Below are 14,685 nucleotides of genomic sequence, written 5' to 3'. Positions count from 1 at the left end.
AGTTCGGATTAAATAGTTTGTTTTCGGTTAATCGATTACCATTCGATCAATCGATTAATCGAATAACAAAAAAATAGCAAATCATCTCATTGAATGCCAATTAGTATTCAAAGAGGTGATTTGCTATTTTAGTTTATATAACGTTCCCGAATGCGCAGGTGTGCCGAATTATGATTTAGAGAGCGGTCAAGTAATTCCATAACTGGCTATGTACTGCGACGTTACCTACGCGCCGCTGAGGCTATTTAGAGAGGAATACATCTAAATTAATTGGCCGTTTCTGTCTAGTTAGCTAATACTTAGCTATTCTTGGCTGTCCTTGGTTCAAATTAAAGATTATATTCCGTTGCTGTATGAATTATATGTGAACAGGGGGAGCACTTACGGGACAAACATTTGCAGCAGTGAATTTCTTTGTACGACAGCTCGCATTGATACGGCGACGTCAATACTTTAAGCTCCATGTAAATTTAGAGTCTCTGCAAATGTTATGTCGAGTTTCGTTATAGTTAAGAATGTTTCCGTTTCTACCGTGATGTCCCATATGCTTCAGAGTTATATAGCGTAGTTTCTTTACGGAGACATATAACACTAATCTTTAGTCTTTTAGAGGTATATAATTAGCCCATCTTCCTACATAGGTCAGTTATCGCAGAGAGAAGCTTCATACATGATTGTCATACACAGATAAGTTTTGTTTACCTTTGCAGTACAGTTTCTGCTTTTCATTTCGGTTTGTATTTAGTGGTCGTAATATTCAAGGACAGTTATTCTGAAATATTCTTATTCAGTTCAACAATTTCAATAATCGTAAATTCCAAAAAAAAGTGTGTCTCGCTTTGGACCATTCCTTTTGGTAAACACGCAGAAGAGGCGGCAGCGAAGTACTCAAATTTTGACGAATCACTCAGATTGTACGACACAGTTACTGAATAATCAGCGCCAAATGTAAAATTTTTTTTTCTCCGCTATAGACCAAAATTGCATGTTTGTTTCTATTGCCATATACATACTTCCTGGCTTGGTGTATTGTTTACCGTGGTTACCGTTCATATCAACCCAAGATACTTTGTGTTTAAGAGTGCAATATTGCAATGTGGAGCTGCCGTTTCTCCTACGCACACACAGCGGGCGAATCGGCGTTTACGCCTAACCAGAAATGCTGAGACGCAAGAAGAAGACGCCGGCACTGACGACAGAAATACGTGTAGAAAAAACAAACATACGCAAGAAAAAAATTGGACGAAAGTGCCAGGCTGGGTGAAGATGAGGTTGGCGGAACGAGCCTCGTAAGCAGGAGGGATGCGATACGAGCGCTCCTTTCGAGCGTGTTGTACGCTGCTACGCGCCTAATATGCATCCAAACCAGCGGGCTTGCTCCCCAACGCGCGTTCCGCCTGGATGGCCGACGCCTTCTTTGCTGCGCTCACCGGGAACGGAATGGGGTCAGGGGGGATAAGCGATGCCTACAACCTGGCGAAAATGCAGCTGGCGATACGCTCCTCTATAGCATGACTGCGCGAAACATGAGAGCGGTCGCACAGCAACACATGAAGAAAAACGTGAAACGTAGCTGGTTTAATCTTTTTTTTCTCACTCTTCCGAAGTATGCTTGCAGCTAGGCGACAAGAAAAATGTTAAACAGGCGCGGTGGGCATTGCTATCGAGAAGTATACGATAGGTTCAGCAATAGAGGGAAGCGTTAAAGGGGCAGCAAGAAGAAAATAGGAAGCAGGGTCGAAAACTGAGGGACGAGAAACGAACAGAAAGAAACGTGCAACAAGGAGCGAACAAAGAGCCTTCCGATAAACGACCAGATCCTCGGACGTCGTTCGGTAAAGGGGTCACGTGGGAATACCGTGGGGGGTACGGGGCACCCCCGCCAGCAGCCCGTTTCTCCCGATGAGAGTGATTGTCGGCCGACAGAGGTCGAGACCCGAGGTGACCCCTCCTCGCCTTCCCACAGCACCATCCTAACCCCCCCCCCCCCCCCCCCCACGCAATTGACGAGGCCGATCGGATGAACGGGGTGAAAGGAGAGAAAACTGACCGGGATGTGAAAAGCCCCCTCCGTGAGCGCTTCACCAGCGAAAGCTATGCTGTTCTTTCACTTATTTCCTCTTACAGGAGCAAAGATAAAATAGAGCAAGTGTCATGGTATCGACCTGCAGGATAGTACCACCTTGCTGTCCTTTTTCTTTTATATAGATGTGTGACAATTTTTGCGAATCAAGTACTGCACGTGGGAAACAGGCATGATACAGGAAGTAGAAAACATGGGCCATTATTCACGGAAATATTACGTAAGTGCTCTTGATCAATGGCCGGAATTCGGGCACCCGGCACCCGGCACCGGCCACTGACGACAGCAATAGGTGTCACGACAAGACGATCGTCGCCACGATGACCGGTAGCGGACGGCACTCACGAAGAGAAGTTTTGTGAATACGAACCATGAAATATATCACATATCAGCTGGGAGCGTTACGGGAAATTCCTCGAAACTTTCTTGCAGAGGATCCAAGTGAGCGGGAGGCTTCATATATTCACGTCGAACGACACCGCCTTCTACAGTGAACATCTCTACTGCATTAATACTGAATTATAGTCCCGATAGTACGCTGACGTCGTCGAACGAGAACTTTCATGTAATCGTCCAAAAGACCACGAATTGAGAACTTTGTTGAATTCCCTAATATTGAGGGTATCGCGCTGCAGTACCGACTATAAATCTAATATCCAGAAATGGAGACAAATTGAACGAAAACTGAGGACTTTTGTGTCTGCAGCGATCAACATAAACGTACCAACCTAAAATTGAAGTCAAATATACCCAGCCGCAATTGCGAATGAGACGCTCTTTTTCAGCGCTGAAATACGCCACAAGGCATTATGTGTAGCACCAACATTCAAGTAAAAACCAACCAAGTGTTTGGCGCCACCAGAATTTGTTAGTAAGTACCAGTCACAGCAATCTTATGTTACGTAAAGCTGGATTGTACTGGGTGTCCCAGCTAACGTTACCCACACTCTTAAAATTAAAATATATAATATTGGGGGCGAGGAGTTACGGAGTCACCATCTGTCGGAAGCGCCTCCCTTGCGTAGTATGAGGGATCACGCGGCGCGCTCCTCATAGGTTTCGCTTACGGCGCTCAATAAAAACACCACGCGGCAGTCCTCCTGGACACTTATGTAGGTACTCTCATAACGAAGGAAGTTTTTGACTGTCGATATAATAATCTTGGGCAAACTGAAAGCACAGAATCGTTTACAGACGCTATCTCTTTACGAATACGTACCGTGAACAACACTGCGCGCGGTCGCCGCGATGGAGTCTCCCGAACCGGCTTCTTGCGTGAAAGGCAGGCAAACGCTGAAAGTAAACTATGTGAAATATGTTCCTATAGTAGGCTTTTTGTATGAACAAATGTGGTATAACAGAATGAAGCCTCAATGCGGCGATCGCACGGGTTCGCAGCGACCAACTGCGCGTCTGCATGTATGTCCGCGCACAATGTTTTGCTTTCGCTGTGATCGCGTTTTCGCACCGTGTGTGTGTGCGTGCCGTGAGCTTTAGGCCGCACCATATGAGCATTTGACAGTACACTAGCAACCATTGTTGCGTGAACGCGATCAGAACTGTCCAAAAATAAGTTCGTTATAGAGACTTCGACGCCTACGGCAACTGTGATGCGACGTCACGACGATTCAATCTTTCTTTGTCTATTCTTGGGCATTCCAATATTATTTCTCAAGTTGCGTCGCATTGTATGTTTATCGGTCTTCTCAGCGTGTGATTTCCCTCTGCTTCCTTTTTGTATTACAGTGCATTATTTATTAACACAAACATGACCATATGACATGCCTTTCTTTAATGTGCGTCTTACCGCTCCCTTTCCGTTTCAGTGAACTTGCCAGTATCTAGCATCAACAAGTTCATAGACCAAACCGTCCTGACATTAGCCGGCAGCGTCCTGACATTAACCGAGCACCGGGCAGTGCGCGTTTTCTGCTACTCACCGAACATCGCGTAATCCCGGCGCCGTAGCAGAAATCTTCCTCGCGTGTGTGCTTGCTGCATACCCGAGTTGTAGCCGATGGCTGTCTGCCGGTTCTAAGTTTCGCGAGCCAAGCTTCACGCTGCTTCTTGTCCTGCGGCTACGTGTGAATAAGGCTGACACTGGGCTCCGTTGCGTACGTCCGGCACTGCGGCACCAAGCAGTAGCCTACCATGCTGCACGTCTCCAAAGGCAGCCACTACCTATTATAGCAGTTTCAGACGTTGTCAAGTTGACACCAAAGGTGGTAAAGCCGCACCACTTAATCAGAACCGCGGCGCAGGTGGGACTTTAAACTTTCGTTTTCAGCTCGCTTCGGCGCTTCCGAAGCAGCCGACGCGGCCGCTGTGTCCACGTGATCCCCCATACCACGTCACGCCGACGGTGGCGCCAGCTTTTCCAGTGGTGGAGCTTGCCGCCAATACCAGGGCGCAACCAATGGTATTCTGTCAGCAGTGACGCACCCAGATAATTCTTTTTCATGACTGAACTATTGATTAATAGGTGAGATTAATTAACGAACTTCTTAATTACTCAATTAAGGACGCGAATTTCAAAGGTAGTAAGTGTGGTTTAAAACACCCGATTCAGTTGTTTTCAGTGTGCTATGTCGCGCGCAATTATTTTCCCCGCGTTGTAACGAAAACGCGCGAAATATGAAAGTAGTCACAGGAATACGCGCCGCGACACCAGCGGTCCCACGCGTTACTCGTAATAATTAAGTTAGTGCCTTTGCCGTCCTCCTCAATGCCTCTGCGCACAGCGTTGGCTTCGCGCTTCACGCGGAAAAGGGAGCTCGCAGTTCGCGGTGACCAACGCCGATGCCAATGCCTCACTACTTTCACGTGGCCGCTGAGCCAGGCATTGAGCAGAGTTATTAATCCTTCCTAATTACGCCTGGTATCACAGCGCACGGACGCGTTGTTAAGAACGGCCCAGCTGAGGGGCAAGTTTTGCCAGCCAGTTGCGACAGCGGCGGCAACTTTTCTTGGAACGCCACCGTTACGCCCTAGCCTCGTCGCCGTTGTGACTGAATGCGATCAGCGGACCAACTATTGTTACTGAGCCCGCCACCGCCGCCCTGGTCTGCCGCGAGCGGGGGAGTGCTCGTGGGAACGTAGTTCGAGGCGCCTTCCCACGCGCCGTCCAAGACGCAAGACAATGGGCGCCCGGCCGCGCTGCGGAGGTCAGCTCGGGGAATAAAAGGCACCTTTCCTGACACAAGCCCCGAGTTCTATGAAGTCCGTCTGACGTCGGCTCCGACCGTGAACCTGTGCGGAAGTGTGTGTGTGTGTGTGTAAGCCGTCCCGCAGAGAGGCGGCTTGTTTACGATGGCTGGACGAACGTTTCCGTCACCTTGGGATCGAGGGGGGACCGAGTGTTTATAAATAGCTCTTGTGCGGCTGCTCAGCGCACTCTCTGAAGCAGTCATGTTAGACCGATGCACTTTCTCAAGCAGTCATGTTAGACTGAGGTACTTTCTCTGGCAGTCATGCTAGACTGATGCAGATACTGTCAATAAACCCATATTCCTCGTTCTCGATGAGAAGCTGTCCTTCCCTTCATCAACGTCCTCAGCGTGGATAAGTTGGACGACGGCATGGGCCAGCTACCTTCTAATTCATGGCCGACTCCAATCTTGACAACTGATTACGAGCGATCGGATTGAGCCCCCAATCCTAACAGCGTAATCATGCGGCTATTTTCATATGTCGCGCGTTTTCGTTATAACGAGGAAAAAATAACTACGACTTTCCAATCTGTCCAATCTTCTCTTCGTTTCCTACTGCAATGCAAGGTAGTCAATTAGCGTGTAACTAAGCTGATAAATCCCTTTCCTTTATTTTCTGCAACCTGACGTAGCAGTCGATGGGCTTGGTGGATTGTTTGCGCTAACGCCACCCTAAGCCGCAACAATACGTAAATAACGACAAAAGTCCCGTTTGTTCTTACAGAACAGTTACCGCATTTCGCGATAATAAAAGCCGAAAAGTGAAGATGAAGGGAATATTGTTTGTGAATAGTTGTTGCCAAGACAAACGGTTGCCATAGCGTGCGATGAATTTCACCCCAAAGAATAATAATAATAATAATAATATTTGGGGTTTTACGTGCCAAAACCACTTTCTGATTATGAGGCACGCCGTAGTGGAGGACTCCGGAAATTTTGACCACCTGGGGTTCTTTAACGTGCACCTAAATCTAAGCACACGGGTGTTTTCGCATTTCGCCCCCATCGAAATGCGGCCGCCGTGGCCGGGATACGATCCCGCGACCTCGTGCTCAGCAGCCCAACACCATAGCCACTGAGCAACCACGGCGGGTCCTTTTTCACCCCAAAGAGGACGACTTGCTCGATTCGAATACTTCGAGCTTTTGCCAGTGGGTATTCAGCTTGCCACAGGCGTGCTCGTCTGAAATGCAGAGCAAGAGGGGGGAAAAATAAAAAAAGATCAGTCCAGCATTGCCAGTTGCGAGCTTTAACAAACGTTGGGAACGTCGATGGATATTGATTTACCGGGCAACGCCGCCGAATGATCGCTGGGCGCCCCGCACCGATACGGGGCATGCTGGGCGAAACGATTCAGTGGGCGTTCCTCGCGCCTACTTGCCAGATGTGCCGTTACTTATCCTACGATGAGACGGAGGAGCGCTGAAGAAAGATGGACTTTCCTACGAGATTTCACTTTCGCTTAATCGTCGTTGCACTAAAACGTGAGGGTTAGTAAGGTTAAAAAAATAACATCTACAGCCAAGGTGCGTGACGAATAGCTGTTGCATAATTAAATACAGTTTCCGTCCAAAGAAAAAAAAAGCGGGAAAGAAAATAAAAAGCAAGCTGGAACAGTCCTCCCCGCAAGCGAACGAACGGTGTATCGTATCCTGATCCAGAACTCAGACGGACGTGCATTCATATATATTTCATAAAATTTTCAGCCTACGTGTCTGAGCCACAGGCACGCCATGAAATAGCTCGCCATCGTATCCCATTCTCGTTTCGCTGTTCGAATATGGATGAGCAGCGATGAGAAGTCGAGCTGCCATGTCTCGGACGGAGGAAGGCAGCGCCACCTGGTTGGCGCTGATAAATGTTTCTTTCCAGCGTTCTTGCTGATCGAAGACAACTTGCGAGTCCTTCCGAATGACATAGAACATCGATGAGACAGGAAATGTACACAGGAAGAGCTATGCCCTGACATTAACTCCCTTGTCTGTCGGCAGTTTGGGCAAGGTGGGCGTGCGGCCTTTCGATAACATTTTTTTCTTTCTCCACCTTTCTTCCCCCACCACCTTTATTTTTATTTACCAGAAGATAAATTTTAAGTCCAGGGGTTTAAATTTTTCTAGATTAAAATGAACGAGATCGTCTTAACACCCATTTTCGAAAATTCCCTCAAGTAAAATGAACATTTTCATCTTAACGCTCTCTTAGCTATGATATCGGCATCTGTGCTCATAATTTCGTTTTATAATATATAGAGATGTGAGGTTCATTATAAATCGGATATATTATCCAGCCGGGAATGGTAGAAGACGAGGCTACATGCATCCCTGTTTTGGACGTTGTAGGAGCCCAGCAAAATAATATACTTGTGTGGCAAATGAATGGAGTCGTGGTGTTTATTTTTGTACGCCTTTCTCCAAATATAACCCAGTTTACGTTGTGGAAGGCGGCGGGGAGCCCGGTACTAGAACATTAATTGCGGGCACACGATGCAGGCCCTGATGCTGGAAATTTTGCATTGACATAAGCAAGCAGTTAGTGTTCCTTGTGGTTCGCAAACATCGCGATTGATTCCATTCCGCTAAAGAAAGTAGCGTAATGAACAATGCCTTTCTAAACTGAAGATTCCTAGTATTAAAGTACGTTACTCGATCGAGTTCTCAGAGCACAAGTCCTGAAAACTGAGCGTGCTTTTGTGAAAACACTCGTTTATCGATTTACTAAGTGCATGCCTAAGTGAAGTCATTTCGCAACGAATTTATATCAAACCATCACCGCCGATAAATTAAACGATTTGGACAGCATAGCACACAGCTGCTGCGTAAAAACCGTAAAATCAGGCTAGCGGTATATCTTACAGTGCATTTTGACGTGAAATATTAATATATATTAAAAGTGTTTGAAGGCGGTTTGTGCTAACTACTCATTTTCATTCTTTTGATGTTATTGCACTCCGAATAGAGGCGAACTGTGAATTTCTACAGTTTCCCTTATACTTAATATGAACATGTTTTAAACGGATTTTAATTTTTACAGTAGATGGCGCTAGAGCTTCCTGGTTGAGGCGCCACACACTGCTACCTTAATGGGTCTTCCTTCCAAATCATTTGGTGTTTGCTCCTTACAGCCTGCGCCAATCGGCTAGATTCGTTTTTCGGGTTATGTCTGACGACGACTGCCAAAATCTTGTCTACTGATAGCATCGAGCCGTCGAGGACGTCGATAGAGAATTGCTAAAAATGCTTTACCGGAACGGGAAATCAGTTCTATGCACTTGTACAAGAAAAAAAATCAAATCATGGACTTTAGAGAGAGAGAGAGAGAGAGAGAGAGAGAGAGCGAGAGAGAGAGAGGATCTTTAATGGATCCTCGAGAGGTTTGGCGGATTGCATGGCATGTTGCTGCAGATGGATAACATCAAACATCAAATTATGTACACAGATGGAGTTTAACTTCCCAAAGCAACGCACGGGCTATGGAGACGTCTTAGTGGGGCGCTTCGGATTATTTTAGGCCACCTGGGGTTAAAAAGTAAATTCTGGGGTTTTACGTGCTAAAACTAGGTTATGATTGTGAAGCACGCGGCAATGGGGGATTCCGCATTAATTTAGATCACCTGAGTTTGTTTAACGTGCGCGTAAATCCAAGTACACGAGCGTTTTTGCATTTCGCCCTCGTCCAAATGGCATCTCCGTGGCCGGGAGTCGAAGCCTCGACCTCGTACTCTGCTGAAGAATGCCACAGCCCCTTTGACATTACCGCGAATTATCGGGGAATGGATTCGGAATGTTTTTCGCGCATCATGTTTCTCTCTCCGAGGCTACAGCGGCTCTGCTGCAATTTCCCTCGCTATACCACGAACTGCCGGCCCTGGTTATTGTGAACTAGCCCTGCTTGCAGCTGCTTTTATTAATACGTTACAAGGTTAGAGCTTTAGGGTCCTGCGTTTCCAGTGTTCATTCTGACTTAGTGTAAAAAGAATCAGCTTTTCTGGTGCATTGCTTGCCGAAATGGCGAATTGTCGCGAATAATGATAAACGACACGCGTGCAGGAGATTAAGAAATTACTGCAGAAGCCATCTCACGATGACTGCCGACGGTAATGCGTTAGCATTGAGTCAATATAGCGACACAACACATTGCCACCGTAGAAGGGAGTTATGCATGAGGCGTGTAATGCAGCGGGGCTCCTATTTCGCGCTTCTAGGAACACTTGGCGCAAACTATCGCCGTCGCCGCGAAGGCTACGCGTGGCCTCCGAAATGTACGGCGGGCCGACGCGCGCGCGAACGCCGAGAAACGCGTCATGCGTCAATTGGACTCGTCGCTCGCGCTTCTTTCTGGGCACGCCGCGCCATCTAGTGCCGCTGACGACAAGTCCGTGGACTGCCTTCGAGAGGAGAGGCGTGGCGCGCCGGTACCTGCGAACGCTGGGAATTGTTTCCTCGCTTGCCGCGCACTCAGTGGCACATACCGAGAGAGAGTAAAACATCTTTATTAATAATATTTGAATGGCGAGAGCAGTGTGGGAGGAGTGACCCAGGTTGACGAGAGGTTCGTTGAAGAGCGGCACGTGCCTATAGTGCACTCATGGCGCAGCTGGCTAACGCGTTGGCAGGAAATACGTCAACTGAAAAGCGACCCAGTTCGTTTGTGGCGCAGTCTGCTAATGCGTCCGGTTGCTGTCCTTAAGAAACTCTTGTAACGTTGGTGCGATTTCGCTAATCATCGGAGAAATTTAAGGCATCCTTCTTTTGTCAATTGAGAGCGGCAATATTTCCAGTGGCACAGACCTACTTAACCCCAGCTCGCATCAAAGACGTTTATCGAAGAGCGGTGCACACCTACCGGCACACACCCAGTGACCCCAGTTGGCACCAGAGATATTCATCGGAGACCAGCACAGACCGAGTGGCACGCGCCCAGTACTCCGGGTCGGCGAGCGTCTCCGAACCGCGTTGCCTACCCGGTGTCGAGTCTATGCATTGACCCATGTCGGCGTGAGCGAGGTTCGCTGAAAAGCGGCGCGTATGTACACATTGCCACGCACTCAGTGACCCAAGCTGGTCCGAAGGTTGGTTTCGAACTCTGTTGCCCCAGCCCGCTGACTACTCAGTGACCCAGATAGGCGGGAAAGCGGTTACATATAAACATACAAACACAGATACATAGATACAAACTTAGATAGAGAGATAGATACACAGCCCCGGAAAGCCCGTGAAGTACCTTAAAAATGCTAATGCATAGAAATGCAGCATTACCGTAACTTGTAGGCACTTAATTGACAACACCGAAGCCTGACCAACACACACGCCGTATCTTCTGTTTATTGAATGCGCTTGGTGTATCCTTTTGTCGCAAAGGCATATTTGATGCCCCAAAGCTGCAGAGTGTGCAGTGAATGACGCCGAACTTAGGGGCTTGGAATTATTGGAGTTGTTTAATGAACAGCGAAATATGTGTGCACGGGCACCTGTGCATTCTGCATCCGTTGGACTATGGTCGCTGTGGATCGGAAACCACTCGGGGCTGCGTCGTCGGCATGCATGTTAGGCATGGAGTCGTTACTTTGCTTCAATCTGCGTGGCCTGTCATCTTGTTCTTTTTTTCCTCTTCAATTCCCTGCTTCCTATTTTCTGTTTCTATCCCCTCCTTCCTAAGGAATAGGCAGCTGTTGTGAAATAATAACAAGAGTAATATAACCACAGAGTCTGAGTCACCTCTCTGCAGGATAACTGGCGGGAACAATGATAAGGAAGAAATTTATCTTCAGCTTCATCCAAATCATTTATATGTCCTGCGCACTCTATAGTCACCGATAATTTACACATATTGTTGATAATTTAGAATCGATTTATAAGGAAAGTAGTTGTCTCTTTGAAATGATGTACACTACTGCCGCGATGTTCTATATTTAGCGAGTAGAGACATTCCAAAAAAAAAAAAAAAGAAAGACACAGCACCCCAGAACTCTTTTTTTTTATTTAAGCAATCTGGTGTTTACTTCCCGACAGCGTACCTTTTCTTTCTTTGCTTCTCTTTTTTTTGCTCATTTCATTCATTGTTGCTTCCGAGATAAAAATGTTATGTTCGAAGCAGAGATTTAAAACCAAGCTTCTTTAGGGCGCAGAATTCACGGACACGAAAGGAATGAGACAGGTACAAGGGTTATGTGTGTGGCTCATTTTTTCTTGTGTCCGTAGTTTCTGTGCGCTAAAGAAGTTTGGTAATAAAACACCAAATAGATCGATATGTCACTTTGTTAAGGTATATTTATAGCAGTGCGTTTTGAGATAACTCGTAGCGTGGCAGCCAATCATCTGCGCAATGTGTCGTAACCAAAATATTTTCAAGCATACGATATGCGAGATTTTAGCATATATATGCGCTTATAAAAGGCAATAAAGGTCCTCAATGTGACGTTTCCTCACCGTGTGTCGAAAACCTTAGAAACTAACCTTTCCGAGTCGTATTTGAGAAAGATGCGAGCAATTGTTCGGAAGAATAACTCTAACTAAGCAGAAATAAAGAGTGAGATAGTTTATCGATATGGGTCTACGTGAAGCATTCACTCCGGCTCAGCCAGTGTGCATAAAAGGTAGGAACCGAATCTTGGATCTACAGACAGGAAAAGCTACAAGCTCGAAACAAAAGAGGTTTCTTCGCCGCCGGCACTATTGGTATAGAAATCGAGACTTTTAGCCACGCAACATCATCGTATACGGAAAAGCACATGATCGCGTACGACAAATCGGTTTGGCAAAAGGCAGCAGATGCAAGGCAGATGATTCTAGTGTCACCGTACGCCCGACCTGGAAACGTGGCACGCCCACAACTATATAATAATGTCAGGGTGCCCTCATTCCAAGTTGGTGCTCCATGTAGTAATGATAATCAGAAGGTAGTGCAGCCGAGAGCTCGCACTACAGTCACGACAAACTGACAGCTTTCGATGCCATTCGAAGTTTCTAGAACGGTTCACGACACAAGCACGCACTGAAAGCGCCGCGAAGCAATCGCTGCGACATATTGAGTTAGTTTAGTTGTCACTCAGAGAGGACTGCACGGATGGCTTGAGACACCTACAATCTGCTACAATCTGCAGGTAAACGCGACCCACAAGTGCGATGCGCGGATAGAGCGGAACGGAGAAACGGACTTTCCGTGCACGGGGATTCAAGTAGGCGTCCTTCGATCGCGAATCAATCAGGCGGGCTACAAACATCGTGCATGTCTCCATTTCTCTCTTTGCTTCGATTACTGCCACGCCGTGATATCGAAATGAATAGAGAGTTGCGTGTGCATAGATTTAGGAGACCCAACCTCATGTCCCGCAGATGGCGCGTCGGTGGGACGCTACAAACTGGTGCGCTTCGACGCACGCATACATGCGGCATGCAAATGCGTTAAGCGCGAGGGCTTCGACGAACTGTTTGTACAGATGCTATCTGCCGAAAAACGGGCTTGGGTCGAGCATACCGTTTCTTGTTGTGACGGGCGCCATTACGTACAGCTGTGAAGACTACGAGGCCTCATCTCAACTTATGCGTACGAAGTACCAGAGACCGCTTCGAAACAAGGAGGAAGAAAGTTTCGTTTATCTTTTGTTTTTACGGAAGCCACCCTTGGCTGTAATAGCAATATTTCGTTGGAGACAACATACACGTATATATATATATATATATATATATATATATATATGTGTGTGTGTGTGTGTGTGTGTGTGTGTGTGTGTGTGTGTGTGTGTGTGTGTGTTCTTATTATTAGTATTATTTTTGTTGCTGACGAAATGAGCGAAAAATGAGGTCCCGAAACTTCCGAATGCATTCGATTCCCATTAATTCGACCCTTGTGGGAGGGACCACAAGTTTTAATCGAAATATGAGAAAGATAGAAATAAGAAACGGTGGCTACATGAACGGATTCAAATATTCTCTGTTGCTTGAAGTAACTAATGGAATTCTGGGGTTCTACGTGCCGAAAGCGCAATATGATTATGAGGCACGCCGTAGTGAGGAACTCCGGGTTAATTTTTGACCACCCGGGGTTCTTCAACGTCCACCCAGTGCGTGCTACGCGGGTGCTTTTTGCATTTCATCCCCATCTAAATTCGGCCGCAACGACCGGTATTTGATCCCACGACCTTGTGTTTTGCAGCGCATGCTTGGAGTAGTCTGTCGTCATCGACAGACAACTTCGACTGACGCCTGACGTCATCTACTATGTCTGAGGTCATCGACTACGCCTGCAGTGGTGAAAACTTACCGTACTTCAGCTCTAATTTTATGTTTATTTGGCACCAGCTGACACTGAAATATTCAAAAATTATTCGCAAAACATTCGCATTTACAAATAGAGACTATTTGATTCGAAGATCGAATTTAAAAGGGCACTAATCGATTTATTATTCGAAGGTTCCGAATGTTCGCACACCTCTAATGACAATATATATATAGTTTTTTTTTAGCAGTACCGAATTTTTAAATGTGGCAAATAGCACACTTCTAACCCTTGATCTAAATTATTAGATGAGGCGGCCATAAATCAACGAGAAATCAGAATGTGAAATAAATAATTAACATAATTACACTAATTCGCTTTTTCATTAGCTATGTCACGGTACATATTGTAACCTACGAATTGTAGCCAGTGAGTTCACAAGGCGTATCCACTTGGAAGGAATCCTCTCGACTGTACCAGTTTCCATATATTAATTTCACCGTGTCCGATGAAATGCATTGGTGTTCCAGTTACTTCTACGCTTCAATGCATAGAATAGCATTCTCTCTAAAGAAAGGTAACTGCAACGTCCTTGCATTTCGTCGGACACTTCGAAAATTATTATCTCGAAACTGGTGCAGTCCTGAGAATTCGTTGCAAGCGGATATTTCTTGCGAACTCAATAGCTAGAATTCGTAGATCAAAATATGTGTTGTAACATAATTAATTAAAATTTGGTTAGTGTAATTATGTTCATCAGTTACTTAGGCATTTTGATTCCTCGCATAATTAATGGCCGCCTCATCGAGTAACTTAGATCAAGGATTAGAATTGTGCCATTTTTAACAGGCCATTTTTAAATCTTTGGTGCAGCTAAATAAAAAAAGAAGAAGGCACCCTATGTATGCACCCTCGACATGCGACGACGATAGCAAAGAAGCAAATAGCGAAATGATGACAGCAGTGAAGACGACGCCGACAAAGGCACGACACGACGACAATAGCAACGACGATGGCGGCGGCGTGGCGCGACGACGGCACGATAACGATGACAGCGACACGATGATTTTATCTTTAGTTCTCTTTGCAGGAATCACTGCAAAGCCTTCACAACACTTTGAACCGAGATGGTACAGATGAGTTCTGCCACTCTATGCGGGATGGAAATGTGCCGAATGA

At 46.3% G+C, this 14,685-nt stretch overlaps 1 protein-coding gene across 1 annotated transcript in view; it reads right to left on the bottom strand.

The window, feature by feature from the left end:
• The window catches only part of LOC142557670 (cell adhesion molecule DSCAM-like), a 416,825-nt gene that overhangs the window by 145,216 nt on the left and 256,924 nt on the right, over nt 1-14,685 (bottom strand). The window lies entirely within an intron of this gene.

The sequence above is a fragment of the Dermacentor variabilis genome, chromosome 1, assembly GCF_050947875.1.
Source record: "Dermacentor variabilis isolate Ectoservices chromosome 1, ASM5094787v1, whole genome shotgun sequence".
NCBI lineage: Eukaryota > Metazoa > Arthropoda > Arachnida > Ixodida > Ixodidae > Dermacentor > Dermacentor variabilis.
This window is presented reverse-complemented; position numbering and strand designations above follow the sequence as displayed.